At 43.8% G+C, this 25,376-nt stretch overlaps 1 protein-coding gene across 1 annotated transcript in view; it reads right to left on the bottom strand.

Annotated features, from left to right (window-relative positions):
- The window catches only part of LOC124616265 (suppressor of fused homolog), a 136,402-nt gene that overhangs the window by 110,605 nt on the left and 421 nt on the right, over nt 1–25,376 (bottom strand).

Raw genomic sequence — 25,376 nt, forward strand, 5'->3', positions numbered from 1 at the left:
AAAGATATATAGTGCATGTGACTGGGCTCACTAAATAGAATCACAAGTGATGTCCCCTCTTGCACTAAAATTTAGTACATTAACACACACTGGATGCCAAATGTAACTGACAAAGTGCCCATTTTAAACAGCTTCAAAATAAAAAATGGAGAATAAATCTACAGCTCCGAGATTTGATCAAAGTAATTAGATGTCACGGGCAGAGTTAGTTAGCTTCATTATTATTTTTGGAGCTATAACTCGGTGAGTCACCGCGACTAAATTACCTCAGGCCGCTGTATACATCCCGAAAGGCGTAAACTCAATTACAACTCAGTTCATACGTCAAAATCTACTTACGTCGAGAAACGGGCGGACATTTGCTTCTCTGGTTGAATGTTCTACAAAGTGACACAGAAAGTGACGTATAGAAGACAGACATCCTGTCAGTTTTTTCCGGGTGGGTGCCAGTATGCTGACGCCAACATTTAACAGCTGACTCGCCTCTCAACAACCCGTAATGCGACAACACGAAGGGCGAAGCAGCAATTCGCATAGCTTCTCTGTCGCTAGCACATCCGAACGGCATCCACAGCAGAGGCCGCATGCAGCTAACGTATGAAAGTCACGCGCATCTCTCAACACTACATGCCTGCTAATAGCTAGTCTTGCATCGTCTTCGCGCAAGGCTCACTTTACTCGCTTTCGTTTAAAATGCGACAACACATACAACTTAGTCACAAGATTTTGATCTAATTCTCGTGTACGCAAATACGTCTCACAGTTAAATATTCCTCGTGCCCTACAGAGAGTAAGACCAGTTGAATTTCAGGATCCGCGATAGCACTGCTCTCATTCAGCGCGCCTTAAGTGGGGAGGGGTGAGGTGAGGTGAGGTGGGATGGGATGGGAGTGGGGTGGGGGCGTTATGTAAAGACGGTTTGACAGTGCATTCAGTGTTACTTTTTGCAAGTATTTTGGGGATGAATAAATGTGAAACTGAAGTGACAATTCATATTCAATCGGGGCTAGGTTATGGCTTGGATCAGGTGATGGGGCCAAGATTCAGTCTCGGCGTAAAAGTTATGCACTTGCTGTTGAATGATACTACGCGTATTTCGGATTTTGTGTTCTGTGTGTAAAAGCGAGTTTCGTAGATAACTGGTAGTATCAGCAACAACCCACAAGGATTCTGCCTTACTTGTACTTTGTTGGTGTTAGTGGCTACAGCAAACTACTAAATTTCAGAACCGCAAGTTATCATTGTTGGTGTTAGTGGCTACAGCAAACTACTAAATTTCAGAACCGTAAGTTATCATTGGATGAAAAAATACTGTGAGGATTTTTTTTTTTATTTCATGTGTGTGTGGAATCTTATGGGACTTAACTGCTAAGGTCATCAGTCCCTAAGCTTACACAGTACTTAACCTAAATTATCCTAAGGACAAACACACACACCCATGCCCGAGGGAGGACTCGAACCTCCGCCGGGACCAGCCGCACAGTCCATGACTGCAGCGCCCAAGACCGCTCGGCTAATCCCGCACGGCTTTAATTTAATACTGAAGTTGAGAGTATCTCCTTTAATCATTTGGTAGATCTGATATAGTGGTGTCTTTCCTTTGTTGCAGACATGTTCAATGTGTTTATTGAATGTTAATCTTGAATCAATAAGTAAGCCTAAATGTTTTATGCTGTTCTATTTGTGATATGATTTATACGTCTCCATTAACTCCTTTATCAGTGAATAGGATGGCTTCAAGGCATGTGTACCGGCACAGAAAAGGATTTAGTGAGGATTTAATAGTCGTGTTCAGATAAACAATAGACTAAGTGCTCATATTTCCTGACAAAATTGGGTACTGAAGAGGGATCCGAACCCGTTCCACCGCCTTTCGCAGGCGACTAAGATGGCCTAGAGGGTCGTGGTGTATTTTGCGGAGGTTATTCTCACAGTCATTCAGGCGTCGGGACTTTCCTTTGTACCCAAACAGCCGGAAATGCCTCCGGGTCCCTGCTTGTAGACTTATGAGTCGGCGCGGACAGACGAGACAGTCCCAAAATACCTTACCGGTGCGGTTGGTGTATTTGCCTAGCGCCCAAAACGCTCTTCTGCGAGACGGAGAGGAGCGCGCGCGAGTGAGGCGACGGCAGAAAAACTGGCGCCAGGAAGCGGGCGGGGGCTTCTGGTTTCTAGCGGTCGCAGACGCTAAAACAGGAAGTCCGGGTAAACGCTGCTCACGCTATTACAGCCAAAGGCGGCTCTCTGAGCAGTCGCCTGTATTTCTCTTACCACGGTTACTAGAGCTCCCAATTCTTGTTTATCACAAACACGTTTCCAAATATAACTACTGGTTCGTTATATCATTACCATCATCATATTTTCTTTTCTGCTAGTAGGTCCTTGGTGTTTCCAATTTCTGGCGCTTCCTTCTTAATGAAGTTGTATGTGCTGCCGTCCAGGACATCGTTCAGGATCTGAAATCTCTCCTTTCTACACAAACACCCCTCTCAGACTGATTTCATACGCCTCTCCTTAATATTAGTCCTATCCAGTTTCTATTCCCTTGTATTACACTCAGTAATCGTCTTTGCACTCCGATCCTCCTCAATACCTACTCATGTCTCATCCCTAGCCAACCAAACTAATCTTTCCATCCTGCGCCACGCCCACGTTGTTCACCATACAGGGCATTTCATACAGAACACTTGATCAGCTTTTCCCTTTTTGACCACACTGCTGCAGAAAATTCTCCTTTTCTTAAAAATGCCTCTTTCGCCATTGCTATCCTGGTTCTAATTTCAGTATCTTCCCTAAATTATTTCAGGCAAATGCTACGATAGTGGTTCTTATGAGGCCACGGGCAACTAGGTGTCCCATCCTAGTCGAACTGCAGATGTTAACCCTTTAAGCCCTGGTTTCTGCCTAAAACCAGCATTTATTATATTTTTTTAAGCCCAGCGTCTTTCACGTGAAAACACGGTGCCACCGATGCTATTCCAAGACAGAGACGCCAAGCAGTACACTAATGCAGCAATCGCTTATAGCATTCGAAGCAACGGTTGGTGCTTAGTGTTTGCTACATGACTGTAGAAGATTTGTATCTACAAATTTTTGTAACATAATTTACTTGGCGTGTGGTCTTGCATAGCGATCTCGCTAAGATGATCTAAAATCACTGTCACATAAATGTGAGTTTGTACTACAGCTTTTATGAGTAGTTTCGACAGGAAACCACTGGGGCGTTATGTACTTCTATAAGTAATTTTGTAACTGGATGTAAATTAAGTGTAGGCCCATTTTTTGTTTGTTATTTAGGACTATAATTTGCTTTAGGTATTATGATTGATGGAAGTTTCGAGACAGCATCCATGATGTAAACGTCCGTCTTTTAGAAGATGAAATTCCTAGTGATTTGGATTCAGAAACATCTGAGGGAGGAAGTGACCATGAGGATGCTTCCGTGAATGTTCTCATCAGGCAGGTAAATTAGCAACTTTAATTCCTTTGCCAGGTTCTGAACTGGAAATTAAGTCCCATGCTTCTTGACACCGCGTAGGGGAACGATGCGGGAGACATGCACCGCCGTAATAGGCAAGGCCCTAATGGAGGTGGTGAGGTGGTTTCCCGTTGCCTTCTTCGGCTGTAATGGGGACGGATGATGATGATGATGATGATGACACAACAACATCCAGTCATCTCGGGGAAGGTGAAAATCCCTGACCCCGCTGTGAACCGAACTCGGAACCCCGTGCTCGGGAAGCGAGAACGCTACCGCGAGACCACGAGCTGCGAACAGGTCCTAAACTACTCATTGAAAATGCGGTTCATGACGAAGTTGATGATACTGAAGGCGAGCCTGCCATGACATACACACAAATAAGATGGTTTACACGGTACAAATTAGCAGCTGTGCATGACCTTCACTGAAGACGTCGGACCAAATGTTGATGTAAGCTGTGAATCTTCGGTGGAGGTGTTTCTGAGCTTGTTTCCACAGCAGATGACCGGAAGTTGATAGCCGTATCTCCAATGTGAAACCATCTCCATGAAACAACCGCTTGTTTTTGACCATTTCTTGTTGTGTTCGTTGCTTACGATGACACACTTAATTTTGTGAAAAATTTTAAAGCTGTATATTTTTTCATAACGTCTGTAAATGCCCGTGCGTATGAATTTTATTTTCTTGTTCTCAAAATGCAATATCATGACATGTCCAACATTCTTGTAAAAGTGTTCTACAGATAAATTACACTGAGACGGCACACGTCATAGGATAGCGATATGCACGTATAAAGATGGCGGTAGCATTGCGTACGCAACGTATAGAAGGACAGTGCATTGGCGGAACTGTCATTTGTACTCAGGTGATCCACGTGAAATTATTTCCGACATAACTAGGGCCGCACGACGGGACTTAACAGACTTTGAACGTGGAAAGGTAAGTTAGTTGGAGCTAGTAAGGTCAATTTCAGAAATCGTTAGGAAATACAATATTCCGTGGTCCAAAATTTCAAGAGTGAGCCGAGAATACCACGTTTCAGGCATTACCTCTCAGTACGGGCAACGCAATGGCCCACGGTCTTCACTTAACGACCGAGAACAGCGACAATTGCGTAGAGTTGTCAATGCTAATAGACAAGCAACACTGCGGAAAATAAACGGCAGAAAACAATGTGGGACTTATGACGAACGTATCCGTTCGGGCATTGGGGCGCTAATGGGTTACGGCCGCAGATGGGTGACGCGAGTGCCTTTGCTAACAGCGCGAGATCGCCTGCCTTTCCTGGGCTCGTGACAATACTGGTTGGACCCTTGACGACTGGAAAACCGCCGCCTGGCCTGATGTGTCCCGATATCGGCTGGCAAGAGCTCATGATAAGGTTCGAATGTGGGGCAGACCACACGAAGCGATAGACTACTACTACTACTATTATTATTATTATTATTATTACTACTACTACTACTACTACTACTACAATACTGGTTGGACCCTTGACGACTGGAAAACCGCCGCTTGGTCTGATGTGTCCCGATTTCGGCTGGCAAGAGCTCATGATAAGGTTCGAATGTGGGGCAGACCACACGAAGCGACAGACTACTACTATTATTACTACTACTACTACTACTACTACTACTAAACTTTCTGTCACTTTCTACTCTGCTTCCTATGTATGTAAAGCTCTGCATTTGTTCTAATGTTTCTCCATTTAGGATTCATTATCTTTACCCTATCAAGTTCTCCTTTTGTTTTCGGTGTACTGATTTTCATCTTGTAGTTCTTTCCTTTAGCTTCTATATGAACAACTATTTCCTGCAACTGTTTTCAGTTGCTAGAAAGACTATGTAGACTGCAAACCTACGAGGGTAATCGCAAAAGCAAGGTCTTCTATTTTTTTTATTCGTACATAGACCTGTTTATTCCTACAACGGTTTACGTCAGTTCACAGCTTGAACATTTAGCTACATTTCGAGATAATCACCATTTCTGTCGATGCGCTTTAGTAGACGCTGTGGCAGTTTTTGTATGCCCATGTCATACCAGCTCGCCGCCATGCTGTTCAGAAAGTTAGGAACCTCTTCTTTCACCTCGTCTTCGGAGCTGGATTGATTTTCGGCCAAATGATCTTTTAACCTAGGGAACAGGTGACAGTCACTGGGCGCCAAGTTAGGACTATAGGGTGGGTGGGTCATTATGTTCCACTAAAACTGCTGCAGGAGAGCAACGGTTTGCCGAGCGATGTGTGGGCGAGTGTTGTCATGGAGAATGTATACGCCCTTGCTCAACATTCCTCTTCTCCGGTTCTGAATTGCCCGTTTGAATTTTTTTCAGTCTCACAGTACGTGTCAGTGTTAATTGTGGCCCAGCGCATTCAGCTCCGACGACGAGGTGAAAGAAGAGGTTCATAACTTTCTGAACAGCATGTCGGCGAGCTGGTATGACATGGACATACAAAAACTGCCACAGCGTCTACGAAAATGCATCGACAGAAATGGTAATTATGTCGAAAAATAGCTAAATGTTCAAGCTCTAAACTGATGTAAACCATTGTAGAAATAAACAGGTCTATGTACTTATAAAAAAAATAGTAGACCTTCTTTCAATTTTTATACCCCCATTCCCTCTGTCATATAATGGATAGAGTTCAATCATATTCTCTGAGTACAGACTGAAATGGTAGGAGACAGCAGCCGTCTCTTACTACTTATTTCAAATACCGTCCAACTGACACTTTCCCCTCTTAATCTCGTCGATAGTTTTCTGTTACACAGAGAGAGTTTATATGTCACCTTTACCTTTCCCACCATTATAGCTGTAAGCTTATCCCAAGCCAGATTGTCAAATGCCCTTTCCAGATCTACATATTAAGTCTTTCCCTTTTCAATAACCCTCGCACTTGAAGTTAGCAAAAAACGTATTCCATCTCCTGTGTCTGTATTCCTTCTAAACCCAAACTGCTCCTCGGGCAGAATCCCCTCCATTAGCTTTTCCAGTCTTTTATTCGTGATGCTGAACATAACTTTAGTTGCACATGAAATGAGGATAATCGGCCTTTGTTCACTGCATTTCTTGGTTCCCTAGTCAGTTGGTATCGGAGTCACTACCATCGTCAAAAAGTCCACCGACCATTTGCCTGCCATTAGTATTGGACTGACCAGGAAGTTATTTATTTCCTTTACTTAACTGAAGAGGTTAACATTTAATCGTTATTAGATAAAAAATACGTATATGCTGTTACATTTGCTGAACTAGCAAACCTAAACTGCTTGGCAACAACCCTATACGTGGATAGGTACTTGTAAATTGCTAGACCAAGTCTCTATTTTAGTGACGAAGGTTATCGCACACAACCGACAACTAGTGACAAAAGACTCGCCAATTCTGCATACGAGATTAGGAATGTATTTTTACTAATTGTGGAGCTTTCTAGCCAATCCAATTCTCCAAAATTTTGAGAATGCAGTAATGTCCCTTCAAATACCACTTCGCACTTTTTCCACAACGAGCAAGATCTTGGCAGGTATAATAAAAAAGGTTATGCAAGTATCTCTTGTGAAAAATCTCCCCCTCCATATTTTTAAGAATTCACAGATATCCTTAAGGAAACCGTACTCACTCTACGTTACAAATCCTACGAACATACTTGTAACTACACTTCACAGTGATATTCATCTAACACAAATGACGCTCAGCCTGCCGGAGTGGCCGAGCAGTTCTAGGCGCTTCAGTCTGGAACCACGCGACCGCTACGGTCGCAGGTTCGAATCTTGCCCCGGGCATGGATGTGTGTGATGTCCTTAGGTTAGTTAGGTTCAAGTAGTTCTAAGTTCTAGGGGACTGATGACCTCAGATGTTGAGTCACATAGTGCTCAGAGCCATTTGAATGACGCTCAGAAAACTGATTTATCAGACCAGCGTTGAGCTGTTATACGATCAGCTCTACAGTCTTGCGCATCTGTCCCTCTTTTCATTTCCGCCGTTAATTCTTTTTTCCCCGAATACACGGGACATTATGAAATTTACTTATTGCAAATTAACTGACTGAAAACAAAGGACGACATCCTAAAGCTAGCAAATTCTAATCTTACATGTGACGATAACACCATACATTTATACTGAGTTCTCGTGAAACTAAGAGTGTACTAATGAAATCGTAATTCATTCCATTTTGTGTCACAATGGTCTCTCGTCATTAGCAGCTGATTTGTAGTATTGTGCACCCTTCACACTCGATTATAATGGCACCACCAGGTAATGTTCAGGAATTTACTCCGTTATTCTAGGTTCAGTTTCTTCATAGGCAAGAACTGGATAGCACGTGTCGCGAGAAATGTGGGCTTCTCGAAGTCACTGGCGCCTCTTCAGTATACAGCTTACAGTTCCGTTTAGTATTCCATGGCCATACAGTCACGTTTTTCGAACAATAACTTTCCCCTCGCGAGGAGGAGAAAAAAAAAATCAGCGAAGCGGGTGGGTGTTCTCGGCGAGTCTTTGAGCCAAGCCGCCCAAAGGCAGCCACCCACCCGCCGGCCTGTATCTGTCAGAATCGCGGGCCGTAAAGAGGCCTTCTCGCTTCACGCCGCGCCCTTTTTTGCGCATACGTCAAAAGCACGCCGGCGACCAAACACGTGCGCGCCACATCTGCAGCCGGCCACGGACAACGAGGAAGAGTTGTACGAACAGCGCCGTCGACGCGACGGGCCCCCGTCGACCAATTTTGTGAGCGAACACTGTTCGTGAAGTGGCGCGTGCGTCCGATCTCATTCATGTAGTTCCAGCCTCTATTTCACCAGAGTAGATCTTCGCAGGCAATGCTCCTGGGTGCGAAATAATGACACGAGTGGGTAACTGTTAAGAAATTAACGAAAATGTTTTCTGTTATAAAATAAATAAATAAATAAATAAATAAATAAATAAATAAAAGGAGCAGCACACTATATTCGAAAAACCCTCGATATAAGCTAAGCCATCGTAATTTATATCCACACGTATTCCTCAAGCGATTCTACAACAAGCCGCGGAAGGTATTTCATACCAATATTAGCGATTATACGAGGCGTGTTTTTTAAGTTAAGTACCGTTTTGAAATTAAAAAAAGACGTGCTAAGATATCTCAATAATTTTATTTTTACATGAAAGCCTGTACCTTAATCTACGCACTGACGCCATTACAATCTGATTCTTCCTTGTTTACGTTGGGTACTAAGTGTTTAAGGTGTCTCCGATATTCGTGAGTCCCGCCGACTGTGAAGTACGGGCTGTTGTAAGATTTCTTAGTGGTAAAGGCCTAAAGGCGATCGATATTCATCGTGAGATCTGTGCAGTTTACGGAGAAAACATTATGAGTGATGGACTGGTAAGAAAGTGGGTGAAAGCATTTGACGATGGCCGCACAAGTGTGCATGATGAACAACGGAGTGGGCGTCCTTCGGTCGTTAATGAAAGTTTGATGCAGGAAGTGGAAAATAAGGTGAGAGGAAACAGATACTTTACGATTTCCACCATGCAGGATGACTTTCCTAATGTTTCTCGTAGTGTTTTGTATGGCATTGTGACCGAGCACTTGAATTACCGAGAATTGTGCGCACGTTGGGAACCGAAAATGTTGACGGATGTGTACAAAACCAAACGTTTAGACAGTGCACTGACTTTCCTTGAGCGGTACCACAACGACGGTGATGATTTCTTAAGCCAAATTGTTACGGACGATGAAACATGGGTGGCCTACGTCACACCAGAATCAAGCTACAGTCCATGGAAGTTGAGCAAGGGCATCATTTTGCTGCAAGACAACGCCCGTCCGCATGTGGCGAATCAGACCAAAGATCTCATCATATCTTTTCGATGGGAAACTCTAGATCATCCTCCGTACAGTCCCGATCTTGCGCCGAGTGACTACCATCTGTTCCTGCACTTGAACAAACACCTGGGCGGTCCGCGTCTTCAAGACGATGACGAAGTCAAAACAGTGGTGATTCAGTGGTGATGCAGTGGTTAACAAGTCAGGCGGCAGACTTCTATGAGGAGGATATTCAAAAACTGGCACAACGTTATGACAAGTGCCTCAATATTCACGGAAATTATGTAGAAAAGTAGATTAAGGTACTGGCTTTCATGTAAAAATAAAATTGAGATACCTTAGCACGTCTTTTCTTTAATTTCAAAACAGTACTTACTTAAAAAAACACGCCTCGTATTTCCCACTCCAGTCACTAATCGTGTATGAGTAAATTACTGGTTAAATATATCTCGGTACGCGGCCTAATCTCTGCCATACCATTCTCTTGACATGCGACAGCCTCAGGTCCTCCCTCCAAAGCAACCCTGTTATAACACTACACTGAAATGACAAAAGTCTGGGACAGCGATAAGCACATACACAAGTGGTGGTAATACCGTGCACACAGGGTGTAAAAGGGTAGTGAATTGGCAGAATTGTCACTTGTACTTTCCTACGTGATTACGCCCGCACGATGGGAACTAACAGACTTTGAATGCGGAATGGTACTTGGAGCTAGACGAATGGGGCATTCCATTTCGTAAATCCTCAGGGAATTTAGTATTCCGAAACCTACAGGCATTACCACTCACCACGGGCAATGCAGTGGCCGATGGCCTTCACTTACCGACCGAGAGCAGCGGCGTGTGGTATGGGATGGTGTTTACATGAAATGGTCTGGGTCCTGTGGTCCAACAGAACCAATCATTTAATGGAAATGGTTATGTTCGGTTGCTTGGAAACCATCTGTTCCCAAACAACGATGACCACGCGCCAACTCACTGGAGCACAACTTGCTAGCAATTGGTTTGTAGAACATACTGGACAGTTCGAGCGAATAATCTGGCCAACCAGGTCGCCCGACATGAATCCCATCGAACATTTAATTGGACACAATCAGAGATCAGTTAGTGCAGAAAATCCTGCAATTATGGACGGCTATAGAGGCAGCATGGATTAATATTTCTGAAGGGAGCTTCCAATGGCTTGCTGAGTCCATGTCACGTCGAGTTCCTACATTACGCGGGGCAAAACGAGGTCTGAGGCGATATTAGAAGGTATCCCATGACTTCAGTCACCTCAGTTTACGTGAATGTGGACTCGACATGATCACAGCAGCACGTATTTGTATCTGTCAAAAATGGTTCAATTGGCTCTGAGCACTATGGGACTTAACTTCTGAGTCATCAGTCCCCAAGAACGTAGAACTACTTAAACCTAACTAACCTAAGGACATCACACACATCCATGCCCGAGGCAGGATTCGAACCTACGACCGTAGCGGTCGCGCCGTTCCAGACTGTAGCGCCTAGAACCGCTCGGCTACCCCGGCCGGCTTGTATCTGTCGATGTCTGTCATGACTCCAAGCAAGATCAGAATAATTACACTGCGCAAAAGGGCATTTCAGAGTTCATTCTTCTCGCGCTCTATACAAAAGTGGGGCGGTAAAAAATTATAAATTTACAATGTGAAGTACGCTCCCTTCTTTTCCTTCTTCTTCGTCTTTTCCCGTTCCTATCTGGCAGGCATTTTTATATGGATTTTGGCACTGTTAGTGGCAATTGTTGGCCGGATGTCCTGACGCTACAACTCAGCCCGGGATGGACCAGAGTATTTCAACTGTCTGCGTCTAGAGTAAATCTCATCTTCAAGCATGAGAACATTTTCTATATGTTTGCGTAGCGTATATCTGAAGCGGGACGTGGGCAGCAGCCCGGTATTTACCTCGGTCGATGCCTAAAAAACCACAGCCAGACTGGCCGGTTCGTCAGCCCTCGTCGTTATTTGGTGTAGCGGATTCCATCCGGCACTGGCTCGCCTCCCCGAATAGCAAGGAGCAGACCGTTAACGCGCTCAGCAATCCAGACAGGTCAATGTGAAAGTACCCTTTGCCATTCACTTAACAGTGGTTTCGAGAGTATACAGGGTGATTCAGAAGTAATATCACATAATTTGTGAGGTGATTCTACGTGTGGAAATAAGCCAAAAAACCCACATGACCTGTGTCCGATTTTCGATTGTTACGGAACTGGAGCGGGTTGAAGACCGACCACACACACACACACACACACACACACACACACACACACACACACACACACATCCACGAATGATTATGAAGACAAGTGTGAATATTACTTACCGAAATGCTGTGTAGGCGCTGTGGTGAACAGAATAATGGTGGAACAGATGGTTATCCATTCTACCGCCACAGCCGAACCACATTTCAAGACCCTGGGTTCGAAAATTTTACGCGAGCAGGAAGCTTCTTTAGCACGAATACCTACCCCACTTAAATCACATAGACATCACAGATAAGCCTTTCGGGGACTGTCAGACGAAAGAGGATGTAAACCACTTGTTTCGCTGCAGTTTCTTCGAAGCACAGCAAAACTAATTACTGAGAAACCTCGTGAAATTGAGGGTGTTCTTCCCAACAACAGCTCAAGTTTTATTCTGTCTGAAGCCAGTTTTTACTTCATACGAGATAATAACGAGTCTGTACGAAATTTGGCGTACTATATGCGCTTACACGAACACTCTACCCTCCAGGTTTATGCTCCTCAATCCCTTGTTTTTTTTTTTTGTATTCTGTCTACACCTGATACTCTTTCGTTGCAAGTACTGCGCCTATGTAACACTCGAACGCTACTTATTTTGTTCAAACTATTTACATTGCGATTTCTCTGTACATATGATTCTACATTTGTACCAATTTGATGGCAATATGATTCAGTAACCGAAGCCAAAGGAAAAAGAAGTATATGGACACTTGTTACTATCAGAAGTACAATCTGTGGAGTGATGAAACAGTCGGGAAGACCACACGGCGGTTACCACTAAAGTTGTCAGCAAACTACACAATGTCGGATGTGAGGTAATACGCACACACTGGTAACGAAGACGTGTAATAGCAGTAACTCGTACGCGTCCTCAGCAGAGACTCGTCAAACGCGGGGAGAGAAATCCCGCCAACATGAGTACATTGAGTACGGAATCTAGTTTTGAACCTCTACACATAAACATCTGGTTGCCCCGTCAATAATACAGCTTTCATTACGACTTAATCAGGTTAGCGAAGAGGTCAAAACTGGAACAGGACACAAAGGCAAGGTGCTTTCGTGGCACCAAAACTACTCACAGCAGTTCCTGAGGAAGTATTCATACCCTCAATCAAGGAGAAACGAAGGAGCACATGTTACTAGAACGTAGCTGGTTCCCCTTAGTTTTGCTGATGACATTGCACTCTATGCATATAATGCAAATAATCTACTAACGGGAAAACTTAATAGAGCAGATCTGAAAATAGGTCTGAAAATCAATGAGACAAACATAATATACAAACATTATTGAAATATAATTGTACAAATTAACTATGAAGTCACAGAACAAGTTTGAGTTTTTGTATTTACGGCAGATGAACGTTGGTTGGCTGGTTGCGGGTTTAAAGTACTAAACAATGAGATCATAAGTCCCTCGGGCAAGATTGAACTAATGACGTTAATCAGAAATCTGACTGAATTATGAAAGTATGTAGCAGTGGAAAAGTCAAGGCACTGAAGGCAATACTGATTCAAGATCTGAGAAATAACTTAAAAATACTCTGGTTGGGCCGATACGTACAACGAGGAGCAGAAGGGAGCAACCCCCTCCCATGGGGCTAATATGTGGCGAGAGAAAAATCACCCGCATTTACCCACTCCAAACGGAGAAAAATCACCCGCATTTACCCACTCCAAACGGATTAAGGGCTAAAACAGTTACAAAGTAGAGAATGCCTTCTAGCCAGGCCACTCATAATAGCAGAAGCGAGAACGCTAAATGTAAAAGACATCAGCTGAACCGACAATAATAAACTAAGGTGAGAGAAATAATCAGGTCTGGAGGTGGGTGTGGTCAGGCGTGTGTGCCCGGGACTCTGTACGCGACGGGAGTCGTCCCTCTCATAGCCATCCACCCCCGATCCGTTACAGTCAAAATGTTAAAAGATGGAAACAGCACCCACTATTCATCGGGGTGATACGCGACACATCAACAAATAAGGCAACTTCGCTCAAAGTATAGTCAAGAGCAGGTGCAATACGATAGCTCCTCTGCCATTGTCACGTCTCCACATAGACTCATCCTACTGTACTGATTTGTACAACAGACTGGCATATACAAACCATTTCACTGCCAGTGGAACAGGATCACGTGACTGCCCGGTACCAATTATACAACATCTCCAGTGCTGCAAGGCACCCAGTGTGCTCTTTTTAAATGGCTGGCTGAAATGTATTCTGGTGAGTTTATCTACCAGTTAGAAAGAGAGAACTGTGCAACTGGTTTGGTCTTTTTAGGGCTCCGTACCCCAACCGGTAAAAAAGAACCCTAGTGGGATCACTTCGTTGTCCGTATGTCTATCCGTCCGTCTCTTGGGACCCCTTTTCTCACGAATGGGAACAGGAATCAAGTTGAAATTTATATCAAATACTAATGTCTACAGTCCCGTGGCAGTGTAAAAATTTAAGCTTCAATTAAATTTGCACGGAAACCACAGAACGTGAAACATATCCACTTATCTATTTTTTTTTCCTTTGCATTTCTTTTAGAAAATGCCAGGCATAGTCTCTATCGAGTATAAAACGGGTGTCATTTTCCTTGCAATAATAAAATTAATATCATCTAAAATATTAATACGTAAATGTTGCGTCAGCTTTCATTCTCTTTCCAACTATCGAAAAACGTTTCAATAAGTGCGACTCAAACCTACGCATACGGAAGTTGCCAGTGATCCAACTGCAGGCCTCATACATCATCTCCACCGCCCCCTCTTTTCTTTGTTTCTTCCTCCCTCTAGCGTATCAGCAACGGATAGAAATCACACATTCTCCCACTAACTGGAAACTATTTAATTGCGGGTCTGATGTGTAGCATGAAATTTGCTTGTTTTCGAGTCTTCTAATGATTCCTCCTAGCCCGAAATGGATCCTAGGTCATGGCCTCATGATTTCCATTTCTTTCCGAAAATGGAAGCATAGTAGGTCTACCTGAAATCTCTCACAGTGTGAGTTACTTTCAAGTGGTCCCGGCCGCAGGTCGTCGAAATTGGAGAGCCGCTGCTTCTGGTCTTCTCCATGCAAGCTGTGAAAACGTCACTTAGGAAGTAGCATAACAGTGTAGGCTAACTGGGTATTTCGGTAATAATAGTTCTGAGAAGCTGCAAATAAAAATAAAAATAATAATAATAATGCCAAAATCTTTCTCTAACTTGCGTAACTGCCTAACCTTTCCCAGTACAAGCAATACAATGAGGTGACAAAGTCATGGGGTACCTCATATCGTATCGGACCTCCTTTAGCTCGGCATAGTGCAGCAACTCGATGTAACGTGGACTCAACAAGTCGTTGCACTTCCCCTGCAGAAATACTGAGCCATGTTGCCTCCATCGCCATCCATAATTACCTAGATATTGCCGGTGCATGATTTTGTGCATGAACTGACCTCTTATAAGTGTCCCATAAATGCTAGATGGGATTGACATCGGGCGATCTGGGTGACCAAACAATTCGCGCTAATTGTCCAGAATGTTCAAGCCAATCCGTGACCCGGTGACATGGCGCATTGTTATCCATAAAAATTCCATCGTTGCTTGGGGACACGAAATACATGAATGGCTGCAAATGCCCTCCAAGTTGCCCAGCATAAGTATTTTCAGTCAATGAACTGTTCAGCTGGACCAGAGGATCCAGTCCATTCGATGTAAACACAGCCCACAACATTATCGAGCTATCACCTGCTTGTCCAGTGCCTTGTTGACAACTAGGGTCCATGGCTTCGTGGGGTCTGCGCCACACTTGAACCCTACCATCAGCTCTTACCAACTGAAATCGGGACTCCTCTCACCAGGCAGCGATTTTTCAGTCTAGGTCCAACGGATGTGGTCACGAGCCCAGGAGAGGCGCCGCTGGCGACGTCGTGCTGTCAGCAACGGAACTCGCGTCGCGTTGCTGCCATAGCCCATTAATGCCAAATTTCGCCGCAATGTCCTAATGGACACGTTCGTTGCTCCTCCTCCACTGATTTCTACCGTTATTCCATGCAGTGCTGGTTGTGTGTTAGCACTGACAACCCTACGCAAACGCTGCTGCTCTCGGTCTTTAAGTACAGGCGGTCGGCCACTGCATTGTCGTTGGTGAGAAACAATGCATGAAGTTTTGTATTCTCTCTCGGCATATTCTTCCTAACACTGAATCTCGGAATACTGAATTCCCTAACGATTTCCGGAATGGATGCATGATCACGCCGGAAACCTTTCCACATGAATCACATGAGGAGAAATGACAGCTCCGAGCGAGCGAGCGATATGTCGAATGGGTGAAGGGACCCCTTGGTGTTGAAGGTTCAGGCTTCAGTTAGCTCATGCCTTCTGCCAGAAATGTTTACAGGGAACGAAGCTAATTGGTTTTTGATGTAGGAAGTGTTATTTTGTTGTGTTCTTGTATAATGATTGGTGGTGGCGTCTAGACTTGAAGAGGCGAGCGGTCGTCATTGTTGGAAATTTGGTTGTGTGATGGTCTGGGATAATGCCTATGTTTCGAATGAGTGGGTAAGGAGAGTTCTGCGAGTTGCGAAAGAATGTTTCTGATTTCCTAATGATGATGTCTGTGATTGAGGGGAAATTTGTGTTTGTGTATAAGTCTCTGTTTGACAGATAACAGGGCGCATTTGACGCCAGTCTCAGAAACTTGTTGTGGACTACTTTGACTTTTCTAATGTTAGTTCAAATGGTTCAAATGGCTCTGAGCACTATGGGACTCAACATCTGAGGTCATCAGTCCCCTAGACTTAGAACTACTTAAACCTAAAGACATCACACACATCCATGCCCGAGGCAGGATTCGAACCTGCGACCGTAGAAGCAGCGCGGTTCCGGACTGGAGCGCCTAGAACCGTTCGGCCACCGCGGCCGGCTTCTAATGTTAGTGTCACTGTCTAGCGACCAGAGCTCCGACCCGTAAAGTATAGCTGGCAGTACTATCGATTTGTACATCTTGAGTTTTGATTTGACCGTGAGGCCATTTCCCTATAGCAGAGGGTATAGTTGGTAAATAGACTGTGCGCCCTTGTTGCAAATCTGTGTGATGTGGTCCTTGAATGTAAGTCTTTGGTCGAAGACAATTCCTAGGTATCGAATGCTGTCTTTCCAGGGTAGGACTACGTTGTTGAAAGTAATGCTAACATTTGGGCTCATCCTACGGTGGGTAAACATTATCGCCTGCGTCTTTGCACTATTTATTGTTATATTCCACAGGTTTTCCCACTCCTGTATGGCTGTGAGGTTTTGTTCCAGCTTCTTTGCGATGAAGAGAAGGTTTGGGCTGCTCCTGTAGACGGCAGCGTCGCCAGCGAAGAGTGAGAGGTGACCTGGTTGTTTCGGGATATCGTTGGTATAGATAGAGTAGAGGACTGGGCCCATAACTGAGCCCAGTGGGACTCCAGCCTCTATTTCTTTGGTGATGCTGACTGCACCAGAAAGATGGACGAAGAATGTACGATTCCTCAGGAACGAAGCTACGATATTGGTAATTTGCCTTGGACACCCTTGATTGTGGAGTGTTACAAAAAGGTACGGCCAAACTTTCAGGAAACATTCCTCATACACAAAGAAAGAAAATATGTTATGTGGACATGTGTCCGGAAATGCTTACTTTCCATGTTAGAGCTCATTTTATTACTTCTCTTCAAATCACATTAATCATGGAATGGAAACACACAGCAACAGAACTTCAAACACTTTGTTACAGGAAATGTTCAAAATGCCCTCCGTTAGCGAGGATACACGCATCCACCCTCCGTCGCATGGAATCCCTGATACGCTGATGCAGCCCTGGAGAATGGTGTATTGTATCACAGCCGTCCACAATATGAGCACGAAGAGAGTCTACATTCGGTACCGGGGTTGCGTAGACAAGAGCTTTCAAATGCCCCCATAAATGAAAGTCAAGAGGGTTGAGGTCAGGAGAGCGTGGAGGCCATTGGAATTGTTCCGCCTCTACAAATCCATCGGTCACCGAATCTGTTGTTGAGAAGCGTACGAACACTTCGACTGAAATGTGCAGGACCTCCATGGTGCATGAACCACATGTTGTGTCGTACTTGTAAAGGCACATGTTCCAGCAGCACAGGTAGAGTATCCGGTATGAAATCATGATAACGTGCTCCATTGACCGTAGGTGGAAGAACATGGGGCCCAATCAAGGCATCACCAACAATGCCTGCCCAAACGTCCACAGAAAATCTGTGTTGGTGACGTGATTGTACAATTGCGTGCGGATTCTCGTCAGCCCACACATGTTGATTGTGAAAATTTACTATTTGATCACGTTGGAATGAAGCCTCATCCGTAAAGAGAATATTTGCACTGAAATGAGGATTGACACATTGTTGGATGAACCATTCGCAGAAGTGTACCCGTGGAGGCCAATCAGCTGCTGATAGTGCCTGCACACGCTGTACATGGTACGGAAACAACAGGTTCTCCCGTAGCACTCTCCATATACTGACGTGGTCAACGTTACCTTGTACAGCAGCAACTTAGCTGACGCTGACATTAGGGTTATCGTCAACTGCACGAAAAATTGCCTCGTCCATTGCAGGTGCCCTCGTCGTTCTAGGTATTTCCTAGTCGCGAGTCATAGGCTGGAATGTTCCGTGCTTCCTAAGACGCCGATCAATTGCTTCGAACGTCTACCTGTCGGGACACCTTCGTTCTGGAAATCTGTCTCAATACAAACGTACCGCGCCACAGCTATTGCCCCGATCTAATCCATACATCAAATGGGCACCTGCAAACTCCGCATTTGTAAACATTGCACTGACTGCAAAACCACGTTCGTGATGAACACTGACCTGTTGATGCTACGTACTGATGTGCTTGATGCTAGTACTGTAGAGCAATGAGTCGCATGTCAACACAAGCACCGAAGTCAACATTACCTTCCTTCAATTGGGCCAACTGGCGGTGAATCGAGGAAGTACAGTACATACTGACGAAACTAAAATGAGCTCTAATATGGAAATTAAGCGTTTCCGGACACACGTCCACATAACATCTTTTCTTTATTTGTGTGTGAGGAATGTTTCCTGAAAGTTTGGCCGTACCTTTTTGTAACACCCTGTATATTAGACCTTGGTGCCAGACACGGTCGAAGGCTTTCTCAATATCGAGAAAGACTGCTCCCGTGCTGTTCCTTATGTTTTTGGCTGAGAATTGTTTCCGTCAAGACGCATGGCTTCATGCCAATGCACTGCCCTTTTATACCTTGTGTTCGCGATACTACCGCCATCTGTATATGTTTATACCGCTCTCCCATGACTTTTGTCACCTCAGCGTATGCCGCGGTTAGTTCAGTACAAAACACTTCTCTCACTAACGGATAAGAGCGAGACGAGAGGGGCGGGGGTGGGGGGTCGAGCGAGGCCGCCTGTCGCCACCTCGGCGACGCGGCTGCGGGAGGTGCGTAAAAACAGTGTGTGAGCGTCCGCGTGGGTGCCGTTCCCACGGCCCGGACCGCCAGCTCCAGACCGAGACTCGGAAGTGGCCGGTCCCACGCTGCAGCCCGGAGCCAGCGCCCCCAGCAGCGCGTGCGACACGTCACGCCAGCCAGACGACCAACAGTTGGCCGCTAAAAAACGAGCCCAGCGCAGGGGCCAGGCGGGTGGAACGTCGCCGCGCCGAGCGCTCGTCCATTTAAACGCAGAAATAGCTCGCGCGCGCACACACACACACACATACTGCACCTGTTGGATCCGGAGGCTGCAGACATTCCCAGCCTTTCCGACGGATCCACACCTGTTTGAGAAGTGCTGAATGAGCGAGATGATATCTCTTTACTACTGCAGATTAAACCATTTCGCTTAAACAAGTACTACGCCCCGACTGCCCTACACATTTAGTGAAATTATCCTGGCTTCTACCACGACATATGAAGAAAAAAAACACATTCTTGTGAAATTGATGGTAAATTTTTGCATAAAAACCTTTTTTTTTTAAATTCAAACGTATTTCGGAAGAATTTGTCTTCAGCAAGTACTGTTTAGTGGCAAAGTACATTACTTGACATGTTTTCAACTTACCGAGTAAAGTGTCGTTGTCGCTTCAGTTTTTCGCGTTACAATTGTTGCAAGCTATTTATGATAGCACAGGAGTCAACTTAGACGTGAAATTTATCGATAGCATTTCATTAATTTTAAATTGAGATGGGAATTAATCAAACCAGAAGCGTTTCAGTTATGGTCTATTTATTCTGTGCTCACCAAACACGAAATACCGAGTGATCAAAAAGTCAGTATAAATTTGAAAACTGAATAAATCACGGAATAATGTAGATAGAGAGGAACAAATTGACAGACATGCTTGGAGTGACATGGGGTTTTATTACAACCAAAAAAATACAAACGTTCAAAAAATGTCCGACAGATGGCGCTTCATCTGATCAGAATAACAATAATTAGCATAACAAAGTAAGACAAAGCAAAGATGATGTTCTTTACAGGAAATGCTCAATATGTCCACCATCATTCCTCAACAATAGCTGTTGTCGAGGAATAATGTTATGAACAGCACTGTAAAGCATGTCCGGAGTTATGGTGAGGCATTGGCGTCGGATGTTGTCTTTCAGCATCCCTAGAGATGTCGGTCGATCACGATACACTTGCGACTTCAGGTAATCCCAAAGCCAATAATCGCACGGGGGACCTGGGAGGCCAAGCATGACTAAAGTGGCGGCTGAGCACAAGATCGCCACCAAACGACGCGCGCAAGAGATCTTTCACGCGTCTAGCAATATGGGGTGGAGCGCCATCCAGCATAAACATAGTACGTTCCAGCAAGTGTTTATCAGCCAGGCTGTGGATGATGCGATTCTGTAACATGTCGGCGTACCTCTCACTTGTCACAGTAGCAGTTTTGCTGTCCAGCGCCATCTGTCCGACATTTTCTGAATTTTTTTTGTTCTAATAAAACCCATGTCATTCCAAGCATGTGTGTCAATTTTTACCTCTCTCTCTACATTATTCCGTCGTTTATTAAGTTTTCAAATTTATACTGACTTTTTGATCACCCTGTATATAGCCACAAAGTCAACTGTCTCCTCCTGTTTCGGTGAATCTTGGGCTGGCAACACACTATTCGTGTTACTTCTACGTACATTTAGCTTTCGTTAAAACTCGAATCCAGTTCTTCTCTTTCGATAAGTTTTAATCTACCACATATCAAAGAATTAACTTAGCGCGTCAAAGCACTTCTTCTGGAAGGTCGTCTTTTGGGAGGTCGTCATAGTGAAGCCAACAACTCGGTCATCTCACTAACATCGGCATACATTTGCAGGCGTCTTCCAAAGTACTTCTCAGTTTATCTTACATGTAGTCTCACCAACAGAAGTTCCTTTATTACAGTGGAGTTATATTGCGCAGCGTTTGGTTGCACTGAAAAATACGTGAAAGTAAGTCGTTTCACTTGCAGAGTTGTCTTACAAAACACGCAAAAAATTGTGAACATAATTTCCAAATTAAGTCAGTGAATTTACAGGGAAGTTATGGAGTGATATCGTTATCAAGCCAAGTAGAAATTATCTATTGTGAGTATTAATTTGCGTCTATGTATTACGAATTGAATGAGGAGTTGGACAAAAATTTGGAAACAATTTCTGAAATGCACACTTGAATGTAAATGCAGTTGCTATACAAGCCTGCAGGTTTCGCTGTTGTTGGTTACCACTGACGGCACACGTGCAATGTCCTAAACACGTTGCAAGTGTCTGTCGTGGTCGTAAGTATTCTGCGCACTGAGTGAATTATGTCGCAGCTAGATTAATTCCAACGTGGACACATTGTTGGTGCTCGTAACCAAGATAGGTAAGCGTTCAGTGTTTCAAGAAGCGTCGCAGTGAAGATTTATACCGCGAGTCACAACGCGGACGAAAGTGTGTGCTGTGTGTTCATGGCAGACTCTCACTGAAGAGGATTTGGAGAAAAATAAGACGATTACACCAGGAAAAGTTACTGCAGAACTGAATGTGGCACTCGCGAACCCTGTCAGAACCAAAACAACAGGAAGGGAGCTCCATAAGATGCGGATTGCAGGGGGAGATGAAATTCCAAGATCACTCATCAGCGATGCAAATGCACATAACAGGAAAACGTGATACCGGAGCCATAACACCTGGATTATGGAGCACTGGAACAAAGTCATTTGGTCGAATGAGTCTAGTTTCGCACGGTTTCCAAATTCTGGCCGAGTTTACGTCACAAGAGTGAAACATGGCGGAGTTAGGTGGTGATTTGGGCAGCCATATCGTGGTAATCCATGGGCACCATGGTTACTCTGCGGCGTCAGGTCCACCTCACGATACAATGTTTGTTCCCCAATGGTGATGCTGTGTTCCAAGGCGACACGGTACCTGTTCAACAGCTCGCATACTCCACGGTTGGTTTTGTGAGCACGAGGATGAATTGACGCCTCTCCCCTGGCCACCATATAACCAGATCTCAATATTACTGAGCTTCTGTAGTCTACTTTGGAGAGATGGATATGTGATCGCTATCAGTCTCCCCAATAGTTAACTGAACTGAGTCACGACGCACTCACCCGAAAATTATATCGGACCTGTACATATCCATCCCGTGACGAATGGAAGCTGCTTTGAATGCAAACTGTTTTCCTACACTGCATTTGGCATGATAATGTGTTTTTGATGTTTCCATATTTTTGTCCAGCCCTGTGTATCTATCGACGTACGACAGTATCTCAATAACTGACTCACTGCGAAAATTTTCTGTATAATAAACGATTTCTAATGAACTACACTTACCTTCTCGATGTGGTTTCGGTATCTGTACAAGATTAAATAAAGGTCATAAAATATAAACGCTTATTTTGTTTATAAATCGAACATAGCTGATAGAAATTGATATCATTACTTATGCAAGCATAATACATCATTTCACATGTACTGTTGAGGAAACTAAATGGTTCCTACCACACTAATACTACTACTTCTTATACTATTACGGGAACAGCGAACTAAGTGACTCGCACTGTATCAAAGACTTCGCTGAAGTCGCTTTTGAAAAGAAAGAACTGTCAATATAGTGCTTAAAACTGTCGTTTCGCCAGGACAAGCGTAGGAATGAAAACCTTCGCATTAATACTGGGAATTCTGGAGAAATCTTGTTAGTCATACACGTGTAATGCTGATTCAACAAGTCAATCAAGCTTTCAGTTATAAATTAGAAAAACTGTAACTGTCGGCTCCACGTCGCATACTGCGTAACGACAGAAACTTGATTCTTTTTGTCCTGTGTGCTCTGTCTTGTGACTTTGTTTTTTAAACCTCAACATGACAGATAGGTGCAAAGTAAATTTGCTGCCTTAAATGAGATCCCACGAGCCGTTCGAATATTTCAACATTTATCTGTGCAAATGGTTCATATTTTCTGCCAGAGCTTGTTTCATTCCGGTATACAGCTCTCGTACCTTTATTCCGGTCATTAACGCATCACATCACTGGCGACGACACCAGGATCCAACCGTCACAGCCATGTCTCGCTGTACCATAAGAAGCAAACAACTGAAAGGTCTACGGAACGCATGTATCCCAACGATGTAAATTACTTCCGGGTAAGACACCGTATTTAACGTTCATTCAAGCACTATATTTTTACCAGCAAAGTTTTTTGTTCACTGGTCTTACTCTGTTATTGTCGCGGTAACAATGGCATTTACCAACTAATATCCCGTAATCCGATACCAATTCCCCCAAATTTTCCGTAGGTTTTGGTTAACAGTCATCAGAAGCCACATTACTTGAATACTGGTTTCTGACAGGAGGGTTCGCAGTGCAACAACTTGAAGCAGTGGCATCAGCAGGCACTGTTGTTTCGGGGACCTGCAAGACGCACGTTACCTTTGTGTCTTCACGAAATTGCACCAGCCTATGTAGTGTCCAACAACTCTAAGAAAATCCTATTGTCCAACAACTCTAAGAAAATCCTATCCAGACAGCAGAATGTTGGGCTCTTACTTCGATCAATGTATTATCTTTTACTGTCATAATATTTCTCTCTCTTCCTCGAACAGTTCGAAAATCTGTCTTTATCTCAAAGTATAAGTTTATAATCTCACGTCGCCGGCAGGAGTGGCCGAGCGGTTCTAGGCGCTACAGTCTGAAACCGCGCGACCGCTGGTTCGAATCCTGCCTCGGGCATGGATGTGTGTGATGTCCTTAGGTTAGTTAGGTTTAAGTAGTTCTAAGTTCTAGGGGACTGGTGACCTCAGAAGTTAAGTCCCATAGTGCTCAGAGCCATTAGAGCCAATCTCACGTCTTAGACACGAAAACAACAATGTATCTTATTGTTTTGTATATCTTCGGGACCAAGCTCCATTCAACTTTTTGTCCAACATACTGTACATGCCTTACCTCTGGCAAAGAACTGCTTATGCGAACTAAACAACTACAGCAGCATTGTGGGTTGGATTCTACAACAAACATTAATTCTAAAGGACAACACCTAAATTACAATTGCTCTGTAAATCACTGTGATCCTCAATTTGAAAATTCATTAAGTCTTTCACCGCTTCTTCCCACTAAATCGACTATTCATATCATTCCATCGCATACTTTTTGAATTGAACCGATTAAAATCAACAATATATTCCTACAACAGATTGTGATGCCTGCTTCAGGCAAATTAATTATGCGCATAACGGCAAATACTCTGACTTGTTTTCAAGCACCTATCAAAACAACATTTACAAAATTAGACTGGCGTTATAAACACCATGAACGAAAACGAAATACCAAACCAACTAGCAGCATGATTTGGCAACTTTAATGAAACCTGTAGACATGGCGGAAAGGTAAACATACTGTATAAGCTACGAAGAATGAGTAGAATTCAAGGAAATTTTCCATTTTATGAAAATATATAAGGTTTTAAGAATAACATATAATAGTTGGGCATACCTCTGAAAGAAAATTTGACATTCAGAATCTGACCATCACAGTACTCTGCACAAATCGTCGTTCTTGTGATTTGGGATCTCCTGGTCTGAAGCAACAATGAAATGACAGGACTATGGAATATCACTGCCAATGAAAGAAAGATGTGGTGATCGTCTACTTCCGCACCCTACAAGATCTTGGGGATCCCTATACATCACTTTGCAAAATCCAATACTACATTTTAATGTTCTTTAAACCGGAAGTATAGGTTTAAATCACTGTTACTAGAACTGAAAGAAGAACACTGCTCCGAAGACACCTCCCTTTGCTATTAATATCTGGAGAGAGAGAGAGAGAGAGAGAGAGAGAGAGAGAGAAATTGCAGAAAGGGTGGGGGAAAGGGGAGGGGCGTGATGAGCTTACAGCACAATTATTCTCAACAAAACATTGTTGTAAGAAAACAAGTCTAAAAATACGTCTTACTCTTTCGTAAAATAGAGAAAATGCAAAGTAAATGGCTTCCTCATGAACTGAATATTTTATATAGACCGTTGACACACAATTATGTAGCTTATTTACAACGAGAGAAGTTAACAATGCCGTGGGTTACATTAGACAACCTGCGTCTCATGTTTTAAGCCCATAACTTTCGTTCATGCCTTCACATTTATTATTTTCTGATGGAAGTCTCAATCAAAAACGTTAACTCATACATTTGAGAAGCAATGTTGATGTCTGTCAAAAAAATGAAAACCACAATGGAGCACAGACTTGACGCCATGGTGTTGACGTTATGAAATCTAAACACAGACAACCCCAAAAAGTGTATATATAAGTAGGTATATTCTGATCTACGTAATGAGTAGCGTAAGTGCAGTAGTACTGAAAAGCTTATTAAAAAAATAAAAA

The sequence above is a fragment of the Schistocerca americana genome, chromosome 1 (assembly GCF_021461395.2).
Source record: "Schistocerca americana isolate TAMUIC-IGC-003095 chromosome 1, iqSchAmer2.1, whole genome shotgun sequence".
Lineage (NCBI taxonomy): Eukaryota > Metazoa > Arthropoda > Insecta > Orthoptera > Acrididae > Schistocerca > Schistocerca americana.